Below are 18,766 nucleotides of genomic sequence, written 5' to 3'. Positions count from 1 at the left end.
ACTTAGTTTTAGTCACTGTGTTCTCAGAGCTCAGCCATCAATTATCAACAGGGATGATGGCCAAAATTACAAAAATGACACCCAGGTTTAATGAATTAGGAATAACCCCTATATGGAAAGCATTGCCAATAGAGTGACAAAGTTATGACATCACATCCTGGCTAGCCTCAGGCCCACTAGCTTCTATACTTTCATTCATCTGTCTTTCCAAAAAATAAAGCGTCAGAAGTTGAAATCTTGATGATTTTAACAAAGTTAAACAGTTTCTTTGTAAGCACACAAAAAGCTACAACAATGTTAACTTATTTCTTCTCAATACATTATTAGTTATGTAATTAATGTCATCTGAAAAAAACAGATGATTATTATTTAAGGGTTAGGGTTAACCCTTTCCCAATGCACCCCTAGGAAGAGCAGTATTTAGGGTTGTTGACAGAACACATGAGGAAATCTGTGTCTGCTGTATCCATGTCAGGCTCCTTCAAAATTACTGTCCTTTAATTTAGGACCCATGGCAAACATGAACTCAATAGATAGTTCCATCTATTAAGTGAGTGCATTTGACTAGGGTCCCTCAGGACCCCAACACATTGTTATTTTTAAAAAGCACTAATTAAAACAGAAACAGAAAACAATAATATGAATTCATTAGGAACATATTGATTGACAAAGTCATGAAAAATTGGAATGACAGAATAAAAAACCTGTGAGATATGATGAAAAGTAAACCTCTGGGGTCTGTGGGTAACTCAGTCAGTAGGATTAAGATTAAAGGGACGACAGTTATCAAAAACATGCGCTCCACACACACGACAAAAGTAGAAAGCACTTGCAGTGTATGCTAGCCAGCCGCTTAACATCTGGGTAAGACGGGTAAATACTGAGAATCACCAGCATCTGGTGAAGCTTATTAACACAACGTACCACACCTGTCAAAAGTGAGCAGCCCCTCACCACTTATGAAGAGAAGGTCACTCTTCTAAAGACGGATGCAGTGGACGTAGGATCCCAAAATATATCCCCAATATGCCATGTCGATGGTGAGTTAAAATTCACAACTACTGTAAATCTGCAAATACGTTATAGTGTGACAAGTACTGACAATGTCATCTCATCTTGTTTGTGTGCATGAGAGAGAAAGAGAGCGAGAGAGAGTGCGTGTGTGTGTGTGTGAGAGAGAGATGTGAGTGAGTTGAGTGAGTGAGTGAATGAGTGAGAGATAGAGAGACTGAGCAATTGCAGTTGTAATTTGCCGTTAAAGCGTGTTGGCAGACACTGCGGCTCAGATCTTGAGGGGATGTACATCAGGATCCTGAGCAGTGGAAACAGCGGAAGGCCCAAAAATGTGTTCATTGCAGTAGAGGAGCTCCAGCATACCACTGTGCCTGGACACTACGCTGCAATAAACACTGGTAAGACATGTTATTGAATCTAGTGTTTGTATTGCTGTGTTTTCACTTTTTGACTGTAATGATAAAAATAAGTGTCCCTCTGTCTACAGCACTAGAGAAGGCAAAGCTTTCTCAGTGGAAAGAGAAGATTGTGGGCTTCGTATCTGATGGGGCTACTGTGATGGTGGGGTGGTTTGGGGGTGTCACCACACTCCTACGAGGCGAAGTTCCCCATCTGGTAAACATCCAGTGCCTGGGATATGGCCTGGAGTTGGCAGCAATGGATGCCATGAAAGACAATGACAGAATGAGAAAGGCAAGTAACAGTAAAGAATTAAGCCAACCTACAGCAATGTTTACTTCTTCATTGTAGACTAGCCTGTTAGGAAAAAATCCTATTCTACATAAACCTAACTCTTCCTGTGATACTTACATGTACAGAAAAGTCCAAGTGAATCCTGTTTGTGTAAAAACTAGTATTAAAATTTCAAAAGTGAAATTAGAACATATGTTGTTAAAGACGTATTACATTGTTTAATTCTCTCACCTCTATAATTCTATTTCAGGTGATGGACGTTCTGAAAGGGCTGTACAAACAGTATCATTATTCCCCGTGGCACGGAGAGAACTAAAAGATCTGGCAGTTGCACTCCACAAAAAGATGTGGAAGCCAACGAACCTGGGGGGAACAAGATGGCTCCCGCATGTGGTGAGGGCACTCAGGACACTTGAAAAGTTGCCCAGGGATGCTTGTGCAGATGGAGAACACCATGCAAACAAGGCAAGCAATCAATTCCTATTGCCTATTTAATCATACCGTCTTACAGTCCATCCCCTAAGTCAACTTTATTTTTCTGTGCTTGTGTAAATCAAACAGATCTGCAAGTGCTGAAATGGTTGGAAGAGCAAAGCAGTGCCTACAGCTATTAAACTACTTCTAACATCTGCTCTTTTTTTTGTTCTTGTGCAAAACATCCTCAAAGTCTTGCATTGGTAGGTTTCTTTTAAATGTATCTGTCAGATGAGTTTATTATGTATGTCAGTTGAGGTGTAGAGCCAAGGGAAATGATGTTTTTTAATTGTTGCAGCTTGAGTGTCAAGCTGCAGGAGGATGGGCTTACCCTGCCAGAGGCATCGTATGCCTTTGAAACTGCAGTGCTGAGGCTGACGGGCATGGAAACAGAGGCAGGACAGTATGTTGAGAGCTTTCTAGCACAAACTCAAGAGGGAACATTTCACAATGTGCAGCTGCTGAGGTTCAGGGAAAGCAGAGAGGAGTTCCACAAGTAGATTTCTAAACATGATGAGGGAACTTTTCTTGAAGTGGACAATTCTGGTTTCATTTTCAGCCCGTCTCATACTGAGATTATACTAACCTACATTATTTCCCCAGTGTGAAGAGGGAGCTCTTGTCTTCTGTGGTCACCAATACCGTTTCCAGGGTGTTAAATCCCATCAAGTGTTGCTAGCTGCATGAAGGCTCGTGGATCCTCAGGAGTGACCTGCTGACCATCAGAAGCTGGCCAGCTATGGAAGTGACCACATCATCACAGTCACCAAGCACTTTGCTGATGTGCTCGACCGTATGGGCTGTGATGGTGCAGAGTGGCTCAGTGCTATGGTCATGCCTGGCAGGACTTTTTTGTGGATGATGATCAAAGAAAAAACTTCTGCAACTTCCTCCTTTGCCTCTGTCCACAGCATCTGTCAAGAGGGGCTTCAGTGCCATGAAATGTATCAAGTCAGACTGGAGGAGCAAACTCAGTGTAAACACACTGACAAGGCAGCTCTTTATTAGCCTGGAGGGTCCAGACATGGAACAGTTCAACTCCATGTCTGCAGTGGACAGGTGGCTCATGGAAGCAGACAGAGGGAGCTTTGAGTGAACACGCACACACAAACAAATGCAATTATGTTCTTTCTCTCACTGTTAGTACAGATCTCTCAGCATTTATTTAATTGTTAATGTTAATTTTGTTTAATTGAGTTTATTATCAAGTTATCATAAATTCTTTTCTCCTCTCTCTATGTATTCCATACCCACTGGCTTTACACAAAATTATAAAGAAACCTTCATTTATACACCATTCATTTACTGATCCAATATGTGCCTAATTTTATATTTTGCATATTTGTGTAATATATCAACATTACATATTCATAACTAAAGGAAAACAACCAAATCTAAAGGGAACTTCACTGATATACATATTACTATAATAAATCACCAAAATTATGGAAAACAAGAGTTATTTTCATTTTTTGGATGCCACTCCTGTGAAACTATACAAGGGGCCAATAAAACTCTGATCTACTGGCCAAGTGGGCCAGTGGGGAAAATTTTACATTGAACCCTTCCTTTATTTATTTCCTCCTAAATGCTGTGTCCTGACTTCACTGTCTGAAAAGATTACCGGTATTAAAAGTGTGTTAAAAGTATGACGGAGCTGTACTTAAACTTGCATAGTGATCACTTTAGCAATTGTGGATTGACTTAATGTTGTTTCCTGCAGGAAAATACAAGATATGAATTTGCATAAATTACCCCTATCACGCTATAACAAGCTAGCAAAAGGCTGGATAAAGTGAACCGTCAAAATACTTGAACTTTTGGCTTATCTAAAGACTCATAGCTAGTTAGTTAATTCAGGGTCTTTTGACAGATTACTGCACATTTGACTTGTATGTCCAAGTGGCTCCAGCCAGCATTTATGCTTGCTAGTTTCAACGCAAGAGGTTTGTTTGTTTTAATCGTGTAGCACAAGCGGTCTTTCCAACTTAACAGGATACAATAGCCTTAGTGCTACATGAGTATACAATGTTACAGTGGATAATCACTTGAGAGATCCTGGACTTTGCTAAAGAAACCGCGAGAGGAAAACCATTTGGAGCGTTTCCTCTCCGCACCAGCTGTGATTGTAGCTAAGCTAACAGAGAAACCCTGCTCTCCCTGGGCTGAAAAACAAAGCAGAGGTGTTATTTCCGGATCATGTGCGGGAATCCAATTTCAACCTCGCAGCCAATCAATATGCTGTTTGTGGCTCAGCCAGGCCTCATTATCCCATGTTCTCTGACAACACTATCTAAAGACTTTCATCTTAAGAAGTTATTTGGAAGTAATTATGAATTGTTTGTTGAAATAAGGAGGAAATTACCTTGATATCATCGCAAGAAGCAAATGGCACTGTTATTGCTCAGTGATGACATGCTGTCATCCTTCAAAGAAGCATCTGCTATGTTATAATACTGAAGGTATTAAAGGTATGTATTCCACTGAAAGCATTAGCAAGTGCGCATCCATTAAAGCAGCTAAACAGTGTGTGTTCAAAAAGAATGACACACTCTTTTTCTCGCTCCAAACGGATTAAGGAAAAACATCAGCGTCTTGGCTAAATGTGGGAAAACTAACACACGCGCACACACACACACATATACACACTGACATACACACACAAAGACAAACAGAGGAGAATAAAATGATTTGAAATAGAATTATTTCTGGTCCAGTGCACTAAGTAAAAATCAATTCCCCATTATAGAAATAGGATACAGAAAGGAATTAAAACTTAATGAGGTTTTCCAGCTAGAGTCCACCCACTTTTTAACCCTGCACTTGACAGCGCTGTGAGGCAGTGTGTCACAGCCTGTGTATGCCACATTGCATGTGTGTTGAAATATTCTGCGTGTGCACATAAGCCCCCTCTCTCTGTGCTCGCCAGGCGACAAGATGACAGTAATGCTGCTGCATCCTTCAAAGCTTCCCTTTCCTCGCAGGTATTCAAACTCATTTGTCTCCTCACACACACACATACATAGACACACCCGCCTCACTCTCTCTGTTGGCAGTATTGATCTCCAGTTGATCCGTGGTGACAAAAGACAAAGCTTTTCATGTGACAGGCAATTAGATGGCTGTGGTGCCTGCGGAGCCCAGCCACAGCACGGGCTGGGTAAATACTAACAACACCAGTCCAAATGCTGTATGGAGATGGGAAGAGTGGAAGGAGATTGAGGAAGAGATTGTCTACAAAGAGCTGCCGCCATACTCGTCTTCAAGTTATCTGTATCTCCTCCAACACCTTCTAGTTAGCCTCACAAGCTAGCAGCACATATTGATTTTGGTATTATTAGCTTTCAAAAGAGACATAAACAGTGGGATCTCATAGCTCAATCAATCTATCCATCCATCATCCAGCTCCTCATTATCTCCATGATCCTGGCTCAGGCAAGAACACAGTGAAAAGTACAGAATGTAGTCGCAAACACACATCAGGTAAAGAGCAGCTAGATGATTTATTACCAATGTTCGGTCAAATACTCTACCACATGATGGCATTTAAACATCACATAAAGATAGTGACAGTTATACCCAAGCATATCAAATTATACTGGGAAATACTAGACACACAGACATGAGACATCAATCTCAGGATATTGTTAGGGGGAAAAACACCTGGCAACAATAGCTAAAGCTCACTAATCACCATGTCGTATCCATAGACAAACAGAAATGAGAGTTGTTTTAGGTTAAGTTTTTTGTGCATCAACTCCTCTCAGCTTCTTAAGGTCTTGCCTTGGTGATGTTTCCAGGTTTAGTACCATTGTTGCTGGACAGAGACCAAAACCTGTGCTCACACACTGTATCTGGAAACCTGCGCTACAGCTGAGACACTGCACAGAAGTTCTGCCCACATGGATAAAGAGAAATAGTTCCAGCCAGTGTTACCAGCTTTTTTTCAATGGACAGTAGCTAGAGTCTGCTCAAATGCTATTTGCCTATCAGTGACATCATGACACAACTAAGTTAAAAAATGAAGTCAAACTAAACTTAACTCATCTTAATCTTCCTCAAATTTCAAAAACTTTTTTTATGAAGGCTGTAGACTAGAACTGAAGTGTCATGAACAGACACCGGAATAAACTCACTCTTGTAAATGCTTTTGAAATAGTAAACTTAAACCGTCAAGGTAATTACTTGAAAACAACACAAGTTGTCACTTTATATTTCTACATTGCAATAAAAACAAATATACAGTACAACACACTATTGAGCGAGCTTTACAAGTGTAATGAATTTCGCAGAGACCCAGGTTAGCCTAGCCTCAATGACCATGTCACTGTCAAACATAAAGCTAATAAACATATTCCAACTTCTCATGTAACAATAAAAATCACTTTATACACTAACATGATTGATCCAGTAACATTTAAAAAAAAAAAGAAAAAAATCATGCTAACATTCAATGATCTTTTATGACATGTAGTATAATAACAGAATCTTCTTTTCTTGGGAATATTTTTCCAGCTGAATAGTCCTAATGTGTGTGTAGTGTGCCAGCAGCTGTATGCTGTTATAATTAACAAAAACTTATTTTTATTTTGATTGACAACTGGAGTTCTAAGTGAGATTTAAAATACAAGCAATACTGTTTTCATCGAAAAGAACAGGAAATAGTGTGACATGTGACCAGAGACCACTGTTTGCATCCTGTCGCCTAACAGTCAACATGGTTTTCTTTTGTCCCCTTACCTGCCGACTTTAACCAAGTAATCCTTAACCATATGGGCTGCAGATCAGTAAGTAATCAAACGGATCATACAAGAACGCACCAACAAGTTAACAAAATGTTTACGTAAGAGGACTTGTTCTTCTACAGTGTTATCCACACCAACACTGTTTTACAGGAATGTTATGTTTTGTGTTAGGTTATAATATGGGCTGGACACAAAAATCAAAAAAATGTGTTCATTCCACTCCCCTCCACTCTAGCATTTAGTCTGAAAGCCAGTGAAGTCTTAATGCTCATGCTCTGCTGGCCCAAACTTCCAGAGGCCTGGACAACTTTTTCAGTATATGCTCCCAGTATAAGGCGCCATCTTGGAACACAGTATCCAGTACTCTAAATATACCTATGGTCCTAGAGAAAGAAAGTTAAAGAATGATGTTGGATATGTATGTTAAACATTGTCAAAGTTCCTAATTAAAAGGTTAATGTATGTAAAAATATTCCCTGCAAGTCAAAAGTCAGGGCTTCAACCTGCACAGAACAATGTATTTCTTTTTATTCGTATTTGTTCTATCTTGCCGACAAACTGACATGGACTCATCGCACATGCCCATAAACGGTCGTCAGTTCTGTAGCCTTGGTTGCTAAGGCTGTTGCTAAGGTTTTTCCATGTGTTGTTTATGTAGACCACTCTCACTATTTCAGCTAGAACATGTACAGAGGTATTTGAGATGTTGACATTTCAATTAAATAATGAGAAAAAGTGACCTTTGTTTGTTCCATTGAGTCTCCCAAGGAGCAGCTTCCAAAAGTTGGCCAGTCAGAGCAGAGTGGGCTCATCATGAGGGAGGTCTTAAAGAGACAGGCTGCCTGTTTCAGACAGAGACTGAACTGAGGGGCTGCATAAAAGAAGTTTTTTGAACTGTAAACCATGCAAAGATATTATAGTAGAGCCCCAGATTATAAATATAAACCTGTAAATGTGCTGAATATGTCCCCTTTAATGGAAGCTGTGTTTCTTGAGTGCAACAGAGGTTAGAAAATTTCAAATATTGCCAAGGAATAAGAGTGAAAAACAATGACAAAGGTTACAATTTTATCGCCATGCACAGTGCTTACAAGTTTTGAGAAGAGCATAGAATGTTCCAAGTGATATGTAACAATTGCTAATTTGACAAAAAGGTCAAATTACAAGACCAGCATGTTAGCGAAAACAGCTACTTCACCTGTTTGGAAACCAGTGGAAGTCTGCTCGACACTGTGCTGCACTGTGGGTCGGCAGCTGCCATCTTTCTATGCCTACATCCACTGGATACTTGGCAGCTTGATGACAGCCCGTCAACATCCAGTAGGTTTAATGGTGCAACGCCAAATGGATCCAACAGCTTGCCGTTTCATTTCTATTTAATGAGCGAGATGGTGAACAAGCTGTGTACAAGTGCTGTGGAAAAGATCCTTCCCAGCTATCGTTCCCTCTCTTATCTTAATGAATCAGTTGATTATCTCCAGTTATGACACCATCACTTCTGTTATCGTAATCCATCCATGCCCCATGGACTGCCCCGCTATACTCCACACTGTTTACAATTAACTATCTGATATAATCTTATTGAAACTTGTGGGAGCAAGAGCCAGCAGTGGTGTGGGTGCAACTCCTGAGGCCTGGATCACTCCATTCTCAACCAGGCTCTCCCCCCCCCCACGGGGAGAAATGTGCAGCAAATGGACTTTAGATTTACTGCTATTGATTAAAGGATGGTATACCAAATAGATGTGGCTGTAAACAAATTATTGTGATGTCGCAAGGAGTTATGGATCTCTGCATCAGATTATTTAAACCCCTAAAAGGTCAGAATGATGATTATGATAAATCGCGCTTAGCTGGATAGATAATCTATTCTTAATTATGATGAAATTGAATATGTTTGGGAGGCATTAGACACTGGCCTGTGCCCTTATAAGATGCAATTAATGGAAGGAGAGGGAGCGAATGAAAGGGTTTTGTTTTGTCGGGAAACAGGTCGACAGCCTTTCAAACACTGTTAGACGTGATGGGCCGTGATCCACTGAGAGCAGCCTCTGCCCACAGCTGATAAATGGAAATGCTGAAGATTAGTTTTGTCCCTGTGGGCAATGCCATCCAATTCACTGTGATCATGCATGTATTTGTGTGGGATAATTGTTATGTGGTGAATGTGTTGCAGCCCACAAAGGACATCACCAACACCGACCAACAAAATGCGTCTTCATTATTCTCGATCGCAAAATGATGAAATCACTAATCTAAGTTTTTGGGGTTTTTTTAAAGTGGCGAGTGGTGTTTTTCATGCAGAATATAATTTACTGCTTTATTCAAGGAGATCCTGTTTTATGTCATTCAGTCCACCCACCAGGAAGTGGTGAAATAACATGAAGAAATGAATGCACTGGCATACATCACATAAGCTTTGACCTGTAAGAAGAGAGAATCAACTTGCTAATTCATTTAGATTAATTCTAGTGTTTTCTAAAGATTCCACATTCAAAAATCAAAGTCTTTATTCAGTTGCACAGTGAAATAACATTCTTAATCTGCTGTTCTCTCTGACTGCAATGCATTAAAAAAGACTACATCAGGAGAATACATAGAGGTATTCAGATAGATAAATAGATAGATAGATAGATAGATGATGGGAATTACAAAAACCTTTCAAATCTGTACCAGAAAGCACTGATTGTAAAGAACATTTAGATGTGTGATACAGCATGATGTATGTGCAGAATTATCAGTGAAGTGTTTAAATGAGGACAGATGTTCAGCTTAGATTTCAGTTCAGGCCTTAAACCTAGACCTGAACCTGGCCCATACCTGAGCCTTTCAGACCTGACCTGACTGAACCCACCTGGTACTGCAGAGTTTGAAACCTGGACCCAACCTGAAGTTATATTTTTGTTATTTCTTCTGCAAAGACAAAGTTATCAAACACAAAAATAACTAATATGACAGCAGCCCACCAGAACCGAACATATAGTTAAGAACATATATTGCATATCTACCCGCAACATGTGATGTATTGCTGCAGACAACTGGCTGAGAATCAGCAAGAGAATTTTCTGATTACATTTGAAAATTATCCAACCAGAAACTTTAGGCAGAAAAAGTCCCAAACCTGACACACAACCCATTGTTGGTACCCATCAAATTCGAGTCAGGTCTTTTTTAGACCAGTCTTTTTTCAGACTGCAGTAGTCATATATGATATCTAAAGATCCAAAGATTCATGACAGGACGTAACTGTTTTAGAACATTGCAGGGAAAAGTCGGAGCTGTGTAAACTGTCCCGTCTCAGCTCGACTCATGTCAGCTGGTTGCGTTGTCGGCAACTCAGCTTGTCAAGTCACCTCTGTTTGGTTCTGGAACGTAACGCACGTCACCTGTTTCAACAGCCAATCAACTTGAAGCGAAGTCAGCTGGTCAAGTCAGCTACAAACTGTCATCTGGTCGAAACCGCAGAGTTTGGACGGAGGATAGAGAGGATCACCTTGTCAATTTGTTTGAGGAACAGTCATGTCTATATGCAAATTTGCAATTTGCATCAATACTAGAACTGCAACTGTAGCAAGTAACTCATTATTACTATCCATATTCATATTTTAAGGCACTACAAAGTAATCAGTAGTCAATCAGATTATCAGTGAAGAAGTATATATCACTGTCCTTGAAAAATTTGTTAAAACATTTACAACCAAGGGAATAAACATAATCACAATCAACCTGCTACATTTCCTTATTCTTTCACCTGCACTATATTACAGTATATTACTATCATAGTATGGTGTATACAGTACATATTGGAGTATCTTTACTCTCTATTCTTCTGGGTTTTTTTATTGTATCCTTTTTTATAATTTCTTTTGGTCTGTTTTAGTTGTATTTTCCTTTTCGGATTAATAAAGCACTCTAAACTAAACATGCATATGGTACTTTATATACAGTTAGCTAGTTTAGTCCAGTGGTTCCCAACCTAGGGGACCCATCCAAAGGGTCACCACATAAATCTGACTGGTTGAGAGATGATTAATGGGAGAGGAAAAGGTTCTGATACACAAAACTGTTTTCAGTTTTTGGATTTTTTTCTCTAATCTTTAATTTTTGGTGAAATATTGGATCATTTGAACATTTATTGAAATGAAAGCATGTGAGAAGTTTAGAGGGAAAAATCACTATTTGGTGAAGCTGTTAACAACTCATAGACAGGTGAAATGTGACCCCGACTACACACTGCTTTTTGTAAGACGTCAAAAGCCAAAAAGGTTGGAAACCACTGGTTTCATCTTTAACAATGTGTTGTATTTTAAAAGCTTGTTATATTATCCATTGTGTCAAATCTCCATCTGAAAAGTAACTAAAGCTGTCAAATAATGTAGTGGAGTAGAAAGTACAGTATTTCCCTCTGAAATGTAGTGGAGTAGAAATATAAAGTAGCATCACATGGAAATACTAAAGTAAAGTACAAGTACCTCAACATTTAACTGAAGTACAGTACTTGAGTAAATGGACTTAGTTACTTTCCACCACTGCTGTTTAGTATGCAGCACAGCAGTTAAACCTCTCTGCACCACAAAGGAAATTAATCATCTCTGGCACTATAAACATATATGTGTTGTAAACCATGTTCTCTCTATATTGTAATACCTTTTATTACTGAGCAAACAAATTGCCTCTTATTACTTCACAAAGACCACAGAGAGAGTTTACCTTGAAGACGCTGTTGGATTATGGAATTGCATTCATCTCGAAAAACAACATCAGGTTTCCTTGTAATAAGAAGACATTTTCTCATTGTATCTTCTCTCGTGAGATCTTTTCCTGTTATTACCTGTAATATCAAGATCTTTCCTTCATTGATCTCTTCTTATTATACTCAGATCTGCTGAGTATATTGAGTTATTTTCTCATCAGATCCATTCTGCTTACAAGATGTGTACTCATTATCATCTCATAATGCCAGGTTACTGTAATATCAAAAGATGGGAGAATAATGGGGAGGTGATCAACAACAGTGATGAGAATGGCAGAACCCAAGTGAGTTACACATTAGAGGGACAATGGGTGGGTGGGTGTCTTCAGGTCCCCTAACAAAGATAAACATAGACACAGTAGGTAAACTCTGGTTCAGCCTTGTATTCCACATGTGGAGTAGCCTAAAGGCTTTTCCCTTTCCTCAAATATCTCAACATCTACAAGATGGATTGGCACAAAATGTTGCGCATACATTCAGGTAAATACTTACTTTGGTGATAATGTGACTTTTCCTCTAGTGCCACCACAAGTTCCACATGGGTGTTTTTTAGTGACATACTGTAGTCCAAACTAGCTCCATCTCCAGCTGCTACATAATAGTAATAATCTAATGATGTTCATGAATAATAATATATCAGTCAGAGGGACCAAACCACAACTTTTACTTAAATACTTTAAGTACATTTTGCTGCTTACTTTTGCTAAATACTTTTATTTAAGTAGGATTTTTCATGGAGAACTTTCACTTGTATTGGAGTATTTTCACATTGCTGTATTGGTACTTTTACTTAAGTAAAGGATCTGAGTACTTCTTCCACCACTGCTAAACAGGCTCAGCTCTGAGAACTTGCCCTCAGCGCTGCTCACACTAAAGTGTTTAGTAACACAAAGCAATTATGAGAATTTTTTAATCTCTTGACGAGCCCAGGTGCCGTTCCTGCCACTTGTGGCATAGTATAAATACATATGAAATACACAGGTACTTACAAACACTCAATGCTACACAGTGATGTAAGCTTAGAGAGCCTTATTGTCCTTGGCTATAGTGATAAAATGTCAACCCCTTCATTCCAAATGCTATTCATAACTCCCACATGGTTTAACAACTGTGGATGGACATCTCCTTCAAATGGAAAGGTCATTACTACCCTTATTATTACTTTTTTTGTGGACTGGGGCCTGTCTAATGATGGTAATCTCAATGTTTCTAATTACAGCTGATGAAGTTGAGGGTGTCTTAGTAGGTTTTAATCACCACCACAGCAAAATTAACATGTTAAGGGGCCCTGGGGCAAAGATCTGCTGTTGGGCCCTATATTGACCCCATATAAATATGTTATCTGTTTACAAGAACATTAGAGTGGGTCATAAACCATGTCTTATTGTTTATATACTGCTTATATGTGCCAAATATGGGAAGTTACATGCACTTGATGAGGGGTTGCAAGTAAGACATTCCTTTGTATTAAGAGGACACAAGCAACACATTAAATGGCAACATGACATGACAAGCATCCCTATATATGGTCCCTATAGAAAATAATGTGATGAGTTAATAAATAACATTTATGAAAAAATCACATCAAAGACTCTTTCTGTTGTGCAAACTGAGGAGTTCTGTGGTCAGTCAACACATCTGAAACAGAATGTGTCAATCCCTCCTAGAAAGTGTTTTTACGTCTTACACTGTGCCCTGGTTTGAATGCATTACTGTCAAAACTAAGGCCAAACTCAAACTCACAATAATCAAACTTGGGAGTGCAATATCAGGCTGTAAACAGCATCCATTAACTTATCACTATGACAAAGCAGCTGAACAAATGACAGACAAAATCTTGGAGGATTCATGTCATCCCCTGAATCATCATGCTCAGCTCCTGCCTTTGGAGAGACGGTACAGAGTCCAATTTGTAAAGAAAAACATCTATAAAAAGTAATTCATTCCGCATGCCATACATCAGTTAAACTAGTAATTAACATGCCGATATTGTCTTTAATCCCATGTACCTGGCACTTTACTTCTTACATTGGTCTTAAATTATTTCCAGCAATTTATCCCTTTCTTTTTTACAAAGTTGCATCTAATATATTATAGTGTATGATGTAAATGATGGGATATTGATGTTGATCATCATGCTACAAGCTGAAGACGAATTTCTACTTTTGTGCAACAAAGGTGGACAGTAAAGTTGTTTGATTTTAATTTTTGATAATAATAATACCTGCCCCCAGGTTTCCAGTTTGTAAGTTAGTTTGTGGTAATATGATTACACAAAATTTTATTTAGAAAATGTGAGCACACAAAAATACATACAGTCTGGATACATTCTGAAACACGCCCCCCGTCGACAACAGTGCTCTGCAATAACCATAGTGATGTCAAACAGTATGAAAGATGAGGGCATTTAGGGAAAGGCAGGGAAGCTCAAATTAAATATGTTATTGAGTTGCACTGTGGGAAATGTAGGATCCAACATTTTTTTTATCTTGACCCATACTAGGGACTTAAAGTCAGGATATCTCGGCATCTGCTGCATCGATTTTTACCACTTTGTTTTTAATCTATGACTTGCAAGTCCCCCAACTTTATGGAAGTGCAAAACTAAATCAATGCAGTGTCCCTTTAATGACTCCATAACCTCTACTGCCACCATTAAAATGAAGTACATTCTCAAGCCCACAGCTGGGCTTCTTTGGAAGCATCATTATGCTTCAAAAAATGCTTGTTGAGCCATCAAACTGAGTATAAAACTCCAACTCCCCCAACAACCTTATTATTCCTAGAATTGGGAGGATACTTTAAGGCTCTAAGAATGGCAAAATTGTCAGTGGGATGTATTGACCATTTCAATCCCTTAAGGCCCCTTGCAGGGTGTTTTAAGGCTTGTTAATATTGTACAGTTTTCTTTTCTTGTGATTATGGAAAAGCCTATAAATCATTATTTTGACACCAATACCCTCAGCTGAAACCCAAGCTAATGATGATCTTTTATTATCATTGATAAATATGTCTGAGTATGATCCGCTGTACCTGCTGAAATGAGATGGGTACATCTTGTACTAGAATCACATGATAAATATATCAATGTTCAATTTAGTCAGTTGGTCCTCTCTGACGGAAATATGTAGGGCTGTAGTCAACCAAAGAAAATCTTGGTCGACTGAAATCGTACATAATCTTCAACAAATTGATTAGTCACGGTGGAGGGGTGCACAGTGAAGCCACAAATTTCTCCGTTCTCTATTTCTTTGTTTTGTGTCTTCAGGTTAGGCTAACCCATTTTTGCTAATTTTGTAGCTAACCTCCTTCACTTTTCCAGCACTTGGGGAAACAACATACATTTGTTTCCCCAACATTTTAGCATTTATTAACTGTTACATTGTAGTCTGTACTACACATTAACTGTCAGACTGACAACTTACTGCTAACCTTTTCCTCTGCTCCACTCGCATCCACCATCACTTTCCTGCCGCTCACTCTCTCCCACTCGCTACGCAAACATACTACGCAATGCCCTATTCCTAAACTGAGTTACGCTACTAATAGTTTCACAGGCAACGACGCAAAGGTTGACTCACGTACCGGAACAGCGCTGCACAGAGACTCCAGAACGCTATTTCCGAATGAAAGGATATTCGGCGTTATTTTTGGCATTAAAAAAATTTTTTTTGGCCTAGCGGGGGTTCTCTTTGTTATCATTATGGAGAAACACTGATTCAGTAAACATTTAGTAAACGTTGAGTACAGTTAGACCTAACAGTCTCCATTAGGTTGGGCGAGTTCAAAGTTCTGAAAACAACGGGGGTGTTTTGAATCCCCCCCCTCCCCCTTTTCACAGGTAATTTGTTAGTCTGTCCCTCCTGCCGCAGGAAATTATGGATTAATCCTGGAAGGCTACTGATGTAGCACTTTTCTCCTTATGAAAGTAACACAGAGATTATTCGACCAATAAGAATTTGGTCGGACGAGAACATATCGACCAACTAATCGACCACTTGACCAAGAGACTACAGCCCTAGAAACATGCAATAAACATTTGTGTCTGTATATCTATAAAGCCCTGTTGGGAAAATTACCATCATATCATCACATATATGTTGCACATGTTGCATTGGAACTCTGGTCCACTTTTAACTCGCTCCAGTGACTGGCTGGTTCTTCAGGTGCAGCAGACTCATGTAATCTCTTGAAATGTGACCTAAAACTGAATACTCTTATACCTCTTGGAGACTTTAGGAATGTAACCGTCCAATACCTGCCTGTAACTTAATAACTGATTTTGTTTATTGATTTTGTATGTTTTTATTTCCCCTGGTGTAATCTCTGCATCATTGTAAACGAGGGTCACCCTCGATGATTTCATAAATAATCCTAAATAAAGGTGAATTGAATTGAATTTTAATGTCTTCAATCTGCACAAACTTGAATATGACATGATATGGCTAGATGGATGTACAAAGCAAGAGAAACAGGCAGGAAAATCTATTTTTCACAGCTCTCAAATGAAATGATGGAAGAGAGGGAGTGACAGGGAAGGACAGGAATCATGAGTGTACATGCTTTCATCAATGCCAATAGATTTTCAATGGCAGGATTTGATGGTGAGGGACTGTATTGAGGCTTTATTAGCTTTGTCAGATGCTTTTAAGAGATATATTGACATGGTCATTAGTGGGGAAATCAAGTGAGTTACTGAGTCAAAAATGTCTCTCTCAATTTGTGAAAACGTTCAGATAGGTGTATGTGTGCTCATGTATGTGTGCAATCATGTCTGTTTTCATGTATTCCAGTGAATAGCCTCACTTAGAGGATGGTGCTGATGTTTTTCTAGATATGTCTTACTGCCATCAAATCTCATGTGCAAAACCAACAGTAAATTGATCTACTTACAATACAAGTATTGTGTGTGTATCCAAAGTGGGATATATCCTAGATCTCTGATGTCCAAAAACAATTAAAATCATGTCAATGAGCCACACTGTTGCACTGGGTGATATGTTCCTTCACCCTGAAGATCATGGTTGCAGTAGTTTGTTTAGAAATGGCTCTAAACACTAATAACAGCGATCACATCTTTACTTTTAGGAGAGAGGTTCCTTCCACAGCAGATGCCACTGCACATGCACATGATTATGGTTCCATTTACAGTGCTGTGCTAGCTTACTGTGCTACATATCACAACCTCTTGACTTTGTACTGCATTGTAAACTTTTCAAAGAAGGTCAGTACAAAGTCAAGAGGTTGTAATAGCAAAGCTCTGCAAACAGAACCACTTTCTTGTGCATGCTCAGTGGCATCAGCCTTACACAGAACTACTCTCCTGAGAATGAAAATGTGATCACTGTTATTTGTCTTTGAAGCCGTTTCTAAACAAATTGCCATAACCATAGTCTTCAGGGCAAAGGAACATGCCACAATCCAGAAGATTATCTAGACTGTGCAATTCGCTTTGGACTTGTGACATAAAAGCCTCTACATGCTGGAAATATTACATTCTGTGTGATTTCTTCAATTTTATATGCATATCATTTGGGATAGACGGTGAACATGCTTACACTATGACATGCAGTAATACAAGGGGAGATGTACGTCATAATATTGAGATTAAAGATGGAATTTCTACAGGATGTCTTATGTCTCAAAAACAGTTTTTGTCTCAAACTATGTCTTTATTTATCAGGTATGTGCAATGGCAGCCATATTTTATTGACTTGAATAGAGTCAGTAAAGTATCTGCTTTCTGTGTGTGAACATGTCCTGTGTGTGGCGGCTTAACGTGAAGCTGTTGTCAGGTTTAGTCGATCAGGGTGCTGTCGTCCTGGTTGTGTTGATGTCCTTGAACGAGGTGTCCCCTCTGGGGGTACAGGGTCTTTCTCATGTGGCATCTCTCCACATCAAGGGAATGCTATTCTTCATACAATAGTGAGCAAATTTCCATAGAATAGAGCGATGGATTCCTTTATTTCCCGAACACGTTCTCTCTCCATCTCAGTGGGGATGTGTGTGTTGCTTTGCAGAGAGAAAATTGAATTCCCAACTTTGCTGCTTGGTGCAGGAAGGCATGAATGTATAATTAGAGGCCTGTAGGCAACAGATAAGAAAAATAAAGACCCACTTTGATGTTGATCACAAATTATTTCATGCTTTGAGTGAGTGCACATTCATGCTATAATGCGCGCACACACACACACACACACACACACACACACACACAAATATGTCCCAGCTGTCACACAGACACCCACTCAGGATGTATACTGTATATTTGCACACACATATTACAAACTGACACAATAACATCAATAATTTGCAAACACTATTAATCCTGCAGCTCTCTCTCTCTCTCTCTCTCTCTCTCTCTCTCTCTCTCTCTCTCTCTCTCTCTCTCTCTCTCTCTATCTCTCTCTCTCTCTCTTTATCTCTCTCTCAGTATGGAGACCTTTGGTTGGTGTTTTCCTCTGTCATTGTTGTTGTTTTGCTGTTGTGTCTTTCAGGATCTCTCCATCCATCATACATGGAATTGCTTGTCAGTTGTGGAATTGTTCCCTCTGCATCCTCTCACCAGTATAACAAAGGCATGGAAAATTAGGTTACACTTTACTCTGAGCTAAATTCTTAATATTATACTTGGTGAGATGCAAACAGCAGTAATAATTCATTGATTCTGAGAGAAACAAACATGTTTAACCCCTTCAAAGAGTCACTTCCTCCATGATGTAGTTACATACTGATACCCATAGGTTAATTGTTAGAGCACAGAAAAATAATCATTTAGAGAACCACAAAAAAAGAACTGTGATACAGAAATTGGAATGATAACTTATACTAAATGGAATGTGGTGTTCGAAATCAGCATTAATATTCATGAAGGCTATATTACTGTCATATATTGGAGGGAGGTCTTAATTTAATTCTCTCATAATCATTGTTTTAAGATAAAACTTTTGCATTGATTACATCTCAGTCACAGTGATAAGGTAAACCTCTCTCTCCCTCTACAGTATATCAACAACTGTTGGATGGATTGCCTTGATATTTGGTACAGATATTCATGACCCCCTTGAGGATTAAATGTAATAACTTT

At 39.1% G+C, this 18,766-nt stretch overlaps 2 long non-coding RNA genes across 2 annotated transcripts; both read left to right on the top strand.

Annotated features, from left to right (window-relative positions):
• Positions 1–941: 941 nt before the first annotated feature.
• LOC137188717 (uncharacterized) lies at positions 942–1,691 on the top strand. Its single transcript, XR_010929481.1, has 2 exons — positions 942–1,412; positions 1,502–1,691. It is a non-coding gene; the product is annotated as an uncharacterized lncRNA (long non-coding RNA).
• A 270-nt stretch (positions 1,692–1,961) lies between these two features.
• Positions 1,962–3,694, top strand: LOC137188716 (uncharacterized). Its single transcript, XR_010929480.1, has 3 exons — positions 1,962–2,384; positions 2,480–2,677; positions 2,785–3,694. It is a non-coding gene; the product is annotated as an uncharacterized lncRNA (long non-coding RNA).
• The last annotated feature ends 15,072 nt before the right edge of the window (positions 3,695–18,766 follow it).

This window comes from Thunnus thynnus, chromosome 9 (genome assembly GCF_963924715.1).
Source record: "Thunnus thynnus chromosome 9, fThuThy2.1, whole genome shotgun sequence".
In the NCBI taxonomy this organism is placed as follows: Eukaryota; Metazoa; Chordata; class Actinopteri; order Scombriformes; family Scombridae; genus Thunnus; species Thunnus thynnus.
This window is presented reverse-complemented; position numbering and strand designations above follow the sequence as displayed.